Source organism: Hyalella azteca, unplaced genomic scaffold (genome assembly GCF_000764305.2).
Source record: "Hyalella azteca isolate HAZT.00-mixed unplaced genomic scaffold, Hazt_2.0.2 contig2554, whole genome shotgun sequence".
Lineage (NCBI taxonomy): Eukaryota > Metazoa > Arthropoda > Malacostraca > Amphipoda > Hyalellidae > Hyalella > Hyalella azteca.
The window spans coordinates 151,865-158,893 of NW_025932824.1; the positions used below are offsets into that span (position 1 = coordinate 151,865).

Here is a 7,029-nt window from a genome sequence, read left to right on the forward strand (position 1 = left end):
ATCGAAAGAATAGTTACATTAAAAGGCGTGGTTCATATAAAAACTGCAAAACGCGATCTTCATACAGAAAAAAAAACAAAGAAATATAACCAAAGTGAGCAATCGTAGGAACAACGAAAAAACGGGACCCTGAAAAAAATTATCACAATAAAAAAAAACAGTAAATAATGTGTGAACCTTCAGTGTTGAGAAGCCCAGAAATTGTGTAGGTAAAAGCAGTAACTCAAGTGAACGTGGCATTTAGCACGCGAATCATACCTTCATACAGCACAAGACCAGGCAGCGTGATGACAAACATCAAGCCCCTCACTCAGAGAAATGAGTGATACTGTCCAAATAGTGATGCACTTTTAGCCTTTGTTTGGGTCATCCTGACCCAGTTTGGCCGGGAGAAAGGGCGTGTCCGTGCTACGTGTAGAAAGTGTCACTAGTTGGACAAATATACCTACTATAATTTGTCCTGCATGTTCACGAGTTTTTGAAATCTTGCTCGTTCAAAATCAATTATACGCCCTACGGAAGATCAGTCAAGCGCAATGAGCTAAATAGAACAGGAAACAATGGTTAGAGAATCAAAATCTCCCCACTTACTAATATAATCATGTGAGTCTACCACCACGTCAAGGCTTGATCACCGAACAAATCGTAAATGCTAGTCAGATATTTGTAGTGAAACTCAGCCCGAGAAAATTCGTGAGCCCGGAACTCGTGACATAAGCTCATTCAGCTCAGGATTTCAAACATGTGGGTTACGTCACGTGAGGAGTCTAAGTGACCCACGATCAAGATTACCCAGATAACTTTTAGTAACCTACATAACATGGCCTAAAATTCCGACATTGAATCAACTCGAGAATAATAGTGTAGATTGTTGCGTGAAGCACAGGCGAAGTGAGGCGCGTGATGTGGCATTCATCAAGACGTTGTGTCAGAGGAAGGCACTCCCAACAAGCTCCGGCTGCTGTACATCTACCGTCACCGATGCCAGGAGTTCAAGATGAGTAGAATTTGAATTTAACGTAAATCTAAGTGACTTTTTCAAAACTATATGATTCACAAAAATGTATATTCAAAGGAAGGCTTTATTTTTAAAATACTTCAACAACAAAACGATTCAACAAAACGGCAGCCCTAGAACTATCACGCAAATAATAACAGAATTTTCGACCAGATTCACTGAAAATTAAATCGATTGTTGAATCAAATCAAACATGACGAATTCGAGTATCGATCGATTTTAAAACTGGTGAAATTCAAATAAAACAGCACTTAACACGAAAAAGAACTGCAATGCAGTTAACGAACGCTGACAGACCATTCTCTTAAACCTGAACATTCTGCAAAATAAACACAGCACAATTGTAATAGAATAAGCTTGTATTACGACAGCATACACTAAAATAAGTGCAAAAAAAGCTTGTATTAAGATAAAATACACTAGAATAAGTGTAAAGTAAACAACAGAATATGTGTACGATCTTCTGCCGTCATGTAAGACTAATCGACAGTCGCAGTGTAAGGTTATCGCAGAGACGCTCTGCTCGCAGTCTGTGCACGTTTCCAGCTTTCCCACAGAGATCAAATATACCGACAACAGCGACAGTGTTCCTAGCTTTCGGTTTTTTAACGATAATTATTCCTAACCGAGAATAATTGCCAGCAACCGAAAACATTGAAACGATTCCATACGCGTTAGGGTGCGAAATTAAGAAAATAAGAAAAAATTGATTTCTTAAATGAAAAAAGTAGCTCGCTGCAATCTTCAGCAATTATGAAGGCAAGCAGAAACACAATGTATTCCTGAGCAAGATTAGAAACACTCTTGCCACCTTGAATATAGGAATTTAAAGTTCAGTCGCGTCTTCCAATTGGTAACCGAAAAATTGCAAACGGCTTTAATTTATTGTAAAATCATTTACTTCAATCAAGACAGAGTCTTAGTAGCAAACAAGATACTTCTTCGTTGACCTACCCTTCGAGTCCAATTAGAAAACCAGAAAGCATCATAGATGCCAGCATTAACATACATAAGATATTGAATGAAACCTTGAAGTAGATCAGGAAATTAAAATGGACTGGTTCCTAAAATAAATCTCTGTATTGCTGCTGAGAATGAAGAAGTTTGGCAATAGCAGCGTCCGATATCGCCAGGCAAAGCTGTGGAGTGCACACGGCTCGCACTCCCCGTTATGCGAATCCCCTTTCCCCGCCTTCACCCTCCACTTCCGATGTGCTGGGGTTATCAGACCAAACGGAACAGCCACGCCCTAGCCAACGCAGTCCTGGCTTGCATCTTCTTTCTGATGCGTCTGCGGATTTGAACACATTTAGACCACATTCAGGGTCCTTGGTATATTAAGTAATGGATAGGTCGATGCCATGTTCTTTGAAATACGCAGGTGCATTCAACACATATTCATCGTCCTGCAGTTTGCGCATTTCATAGACTAACAAAATTGTCTAAAGCTTAATTAGTATTTGCTGCATGCGGTGGGTATAGCAGAAATTCGTGAATTATAAGATAATTACACAACCATATTATAGTTAAATAATAACCAGAAAATTGCACTTAACAGAAATTGGTGCAATTTACTTTGAGCTTTAGTAATAAAACCTACAAATTAAAAATTATAAGATTCCGTGTCTTATTTAGAACGAGTTCATGCTTTCTTCAAATGAGTTCACGCGATTAAGCACGGATTAAGCAATAAGTATAGGTTCTAACCTGGCATGGCTTGATCCATTTTCATTTAGCAGACGAATGCCACACAATCGCACGAACGGTCTGCACCCTCTGTGAAATCGGAGTGAATTGACATGACGAGTTAATACTTGATGGATGGCTACTCAACGTCAACAAATCAGAGGCCATAATTTAACCATACAGGATCTTGATAAAATTTCAAATTTTTGCCTTTTCTTTTCAACAGAGGTTGTTGAAAAAAAGAAACAGCCACCAAGTGTGACATATTAAAAAATGTGTTCGAAAATTCTGAAGCGCTTCCGGAAAATGGTGAAGCTGCTAACTCGCGACAGTTAGGCACCATGTTAACATATGGGAAAATGTAGAATCGAATGATTTGCATCTTAATTCACACTGCATGTTATTAACACCTAATTCACAACGCGCATGTTATTTAATCGTCTTTTTCAAGCGAGTCGAAAAGAATTTCGAAGTGTAATTGAGTGCTGGGACAGCCAGATCCTTCAAAGGACACAAGTCAAAACAAGAGGGAGCAGACGGGCGTACGTGAGGTCGGTACGTCTTGTGAGAGCAGCACTCGAGATGCATGTCGTACATACACAGCCTCACATGACGTGCAGGCAGCTTCACATGATGAAGAGTACCATACATCTAATACTACATCACATGCGCAGCTTCTCATACTGCAGGCAGCTTCACATGATAGCACGCCACTCCCAACACAGCACAAGCACAGCCTCACATGATGTACCTCTCAACACAATGTTAGTTTAGTTAGTTTAGTGTCCAAATGTTTACTAGCGCTTCAGCTATTAAGCTATCTCGCACCGAAAGTCAACATGAACATCACCATAAAGGTGGAAGATCTCAATTATTCATCACCCACAAGGGGCGGAAGGTCTCAGATGTCCAGCCCGCTGAAGCTGGCTCGAAGGAAGCAGCGTTAGCATCTCAAAAGAGACGAAGTGAACACACTGCCACAGCGGAGCACCACACACTGCCACAGCGGAGCACCACACACTACCACAGCGATGCACCACACACTAATGCTAGTGTAGTTAGCGTTAGTGCTTGAGCGCTCCAGCACCAACTGCAACACTTGATCTCAGTTATAAATCCGCTGCATAATTGCAGCCAACTGCACGACATTGCGGCCAACAAAAGTCAACCAGGAAATCGACGTAATGACTAACTGATAAAGTTCTGTAAAATTTATTAATTCTGTAAAAACGTTAGATAAATGACCGTACAAAACAGCTTAGAAATTGATTCCCTGTAGGAGGCACTACTGTATTTTAGATTATACCAAAAGTATGGGGTAAATTTACTCGGTTATAAGCGTTGGATGTGACAACACGGGAGAGCGCATTGGGAATTGGAGTGTCGGGGTGCGATGTGATACCGACCGTGGCACCGGACACGCCAGCACTGCCACCTGACACTGCAGTTACGCGGTACACAGGGCACTCATACACCTCAGATATACACATGTACATAGCACACTTGTATATCTTTATATATACAATACATAGGTAGGTACCTTATATATGCGTACGATTAATGACCGGAGAATGCATTACAATTTTCAAGGAGTCGAACAATACTTTAGAAGACGTAGGTAGATCAAAAGGCAGGTTAAGCAAGAAATAATAATACATAAACGATGTTTCGGATGTAACAACATTAATTTTCAAGTTAAAAGCAGCATTTAATAATGAAATTGTGTTGGAACTTTGCAGGATATGTGGCTGCAGGCCTCGTATTATATCCTTATGTCTACACGTACACAGCTCACTCACACTCCCATAAATACACTCCGGTCACTCACGCAGCCATACGCCACATGTACATTTGCCTACTCCCATCATTACGGCTAAATGTTCACTGAAACAACTAGCAAAAAAAAAAAAAAAAACTCTATTGAAATTCTTTTTATTGACCAACTCAGACCATCTTAATGCTTTATTATTGTCGGAAATTCAGTCTTGTGAAAATTTCTCTTAGACGTACATGTAAGAACTCACGTTTTGGAATACAATTCCTCGACAAATCAAATCATAGCAATAGCATATTTTCAGAAAATAAAAAATATATATACGATTAGTTTCCTTTGGCTCTGCTCATTGAAGTACCAGACAACTTCTTCAGTTAAATAAAATATTTACGTTTAAAAGACGGAACATGGGTTAGTAGAATATAAATAATCGTTATATATAATTGTTATATTAAAATACTATACTGTTATATTTGTAGGGAATATAAGGCAGCTATAATATAATGTGTTACATTCGCACAGAACATTAAACAGTTGAAGTATTATAACCGTGTTATATTCGCATTCGGTTTAAGTTACCGGTACTCACAAAAACAATGCATAAGTTCCATGTTACTCACAAATAAACTATGTACTAGTTCCAAATTACTCACCGGTGTGTAGATAGGCTGGCTTTCCCGGATACTGGGGCGGTGGGCGCTCGAGGATGGATAGCAGTATTATGAGATGAACTCTACAGCCTTACACGTCACTAGAGTCACTCCATATTAAGCACCAACACTTTGCTCTGCATCACAACGCATCACAGAAATTAGGATTAAACTGCATACAAATATTAAACAGAACACGTAAACAACACAAATGTCTTAAAAGCCACCAAAATGTGTTCACGACAAGAACTGTGTTATTATTATACTACTTTTCAGTAAAAACCTAATATCCTTCACGATTTATATCATTGGAGTCTGGCTTAGACAGTAAAGCCTCCAGAAAAAGTAACGAAATAAAAACAACTTTGTACCACGCGTGTGAACAACAGCTCCCAAGCGTGATCTCCACGAAGCTTCCAAGCTCAATTGATTTGTTCACGATCAATGATGGTTACAGCAAACCACAGGATTGCCGCAAGTCAAGCGGTGAGAGGACAAACACATAATCAACTCTAGGCAAGAAACGAAAACAGATCAACGAAGTCAAATTTAAAAAAAGTTATAGATACAACCGACTCGTAGAAACAGTTCCGTGAGATGACTGCGATAGATTCGTGTATCGTGTAAAATCATCCAATGCATGCGCCAGATTCCACAATCCAGTCCGATCATTCAATGCCTGCGCTAGACTCCAGAATCCAGTACGATCATTCAATGCATGCGCTAGACTCCAGAATCCAGTACGATCATTCAATGCCTGCGCTAGACTCCAGAATCCAGTCCGATCATTCAATGCCTGCGCTAGACTCCAGAATCCAGTACGATCATTCAATGCATGCGCTTGACTCCAGAATCCAGTACGGTACGATCATTCAATGCATGCGCTAGACTCCAGAATTCAGTACGCTCATTCAGTGCACACGCTGTATTCTTGTAGCACGTAAATTCATTCGCTGCATGCGCTGGATTGCGTAACGCAGTGCTGGCGCTAAGTGCAGGATGTAAGTGAGTGACGTCATAGGAGTATTCCAGCAGCGCTACTCCCTTCCAAGAAGCGGTCCATGACTCGCGCCCTCGACACGTGTGACGTACGCATGGCAGTCGCGTCTTACTTTACCAGCAATGTGGCGTAACGCAATTTAGCAAATATCGGTTATAAATTGCTTTAATAAGCATAAATATATTGTTGAGTACTACAAATACATTGCTTGGTGAAACATTGCAATACATATTTAGTTGAAGAAATCATATACCATCAAGTGTTAATGCCACAACGTGTGCAACTATGCAAGCTTTTCGGTGGGAGTAGAGCAGTTGCACAAATAAACATTCTAAAGTTAGTCATTTTGAGAGTAGATATGAATCAAAAATAACAGCCCAGGCTTCGAGAGCTTTCTATGAGCAAGATGACTCATTTCCTTTAATGAAACGGAAATGGATTATTATTTAGCTTATTGTAATTGATCTTGAATCAACTGACAATGAAGATAATCTGAAGTTAAAGTATCTGACACTGATATTATTCGTTATCCAAAACGCAGCACCAGCAGGTGAACAGGAAGTTGACACTTCGATAAAGGTTAGTTTACGTAATGGTTAAAATTTTAACCACTAAACCTGGAGAGATGCATCACTTTCTAGTGATTATAAAAGCCGTGTCAGCACGACGCAGGAAATGACCAACACCGAGCGCAAGAAGGTGATAAAGGCCAAGAAATGAAAAAGTCACCATACCGGTATTGGATGGCCCCGTTTTAACTTAAATATTCCTGACTACTTTCATTTGCTTAGCGGAAAACAAGAACAATGAAACTAATTCCCGATTCGAATTAATGTACTGAAATTGTAAGCAGAGGCAGCAGGACATAATCAGTCTTTCAGCAAATTCTGAAGTACATAAA

At 39.9% G+C, this 7,029-nt stretch overlaps 1 protein-coding gene across 4 annotated transcripts in view; it reads right to left on the reverse strand.

Moving 5' to 3' along the window:
- Window positions 1-5,291, reverse strand: part of LOC108678172 (talin-2) — a 70,476-nt gene extending 65,185 nt beyond the window's left edge. For 3 of the 4 annotated variants that reach the window (XM_018166524.2, XM_018166525.2, XM_018166523.2), the window contains exon 1: window positions 5,132-5,289. The gene's annotated coding sequence lies outside the window, so the exon portion shown is untranslated. Of the gene's footprint in view, window positions 1-5,131 lie in introns of all 4 variants that reach the window. The other variant, XM_018166526.2, reaches the window with a different exon arrangement.
- Window positions 5,292-7,029: the final 1,738 nt, after the last annotated feature.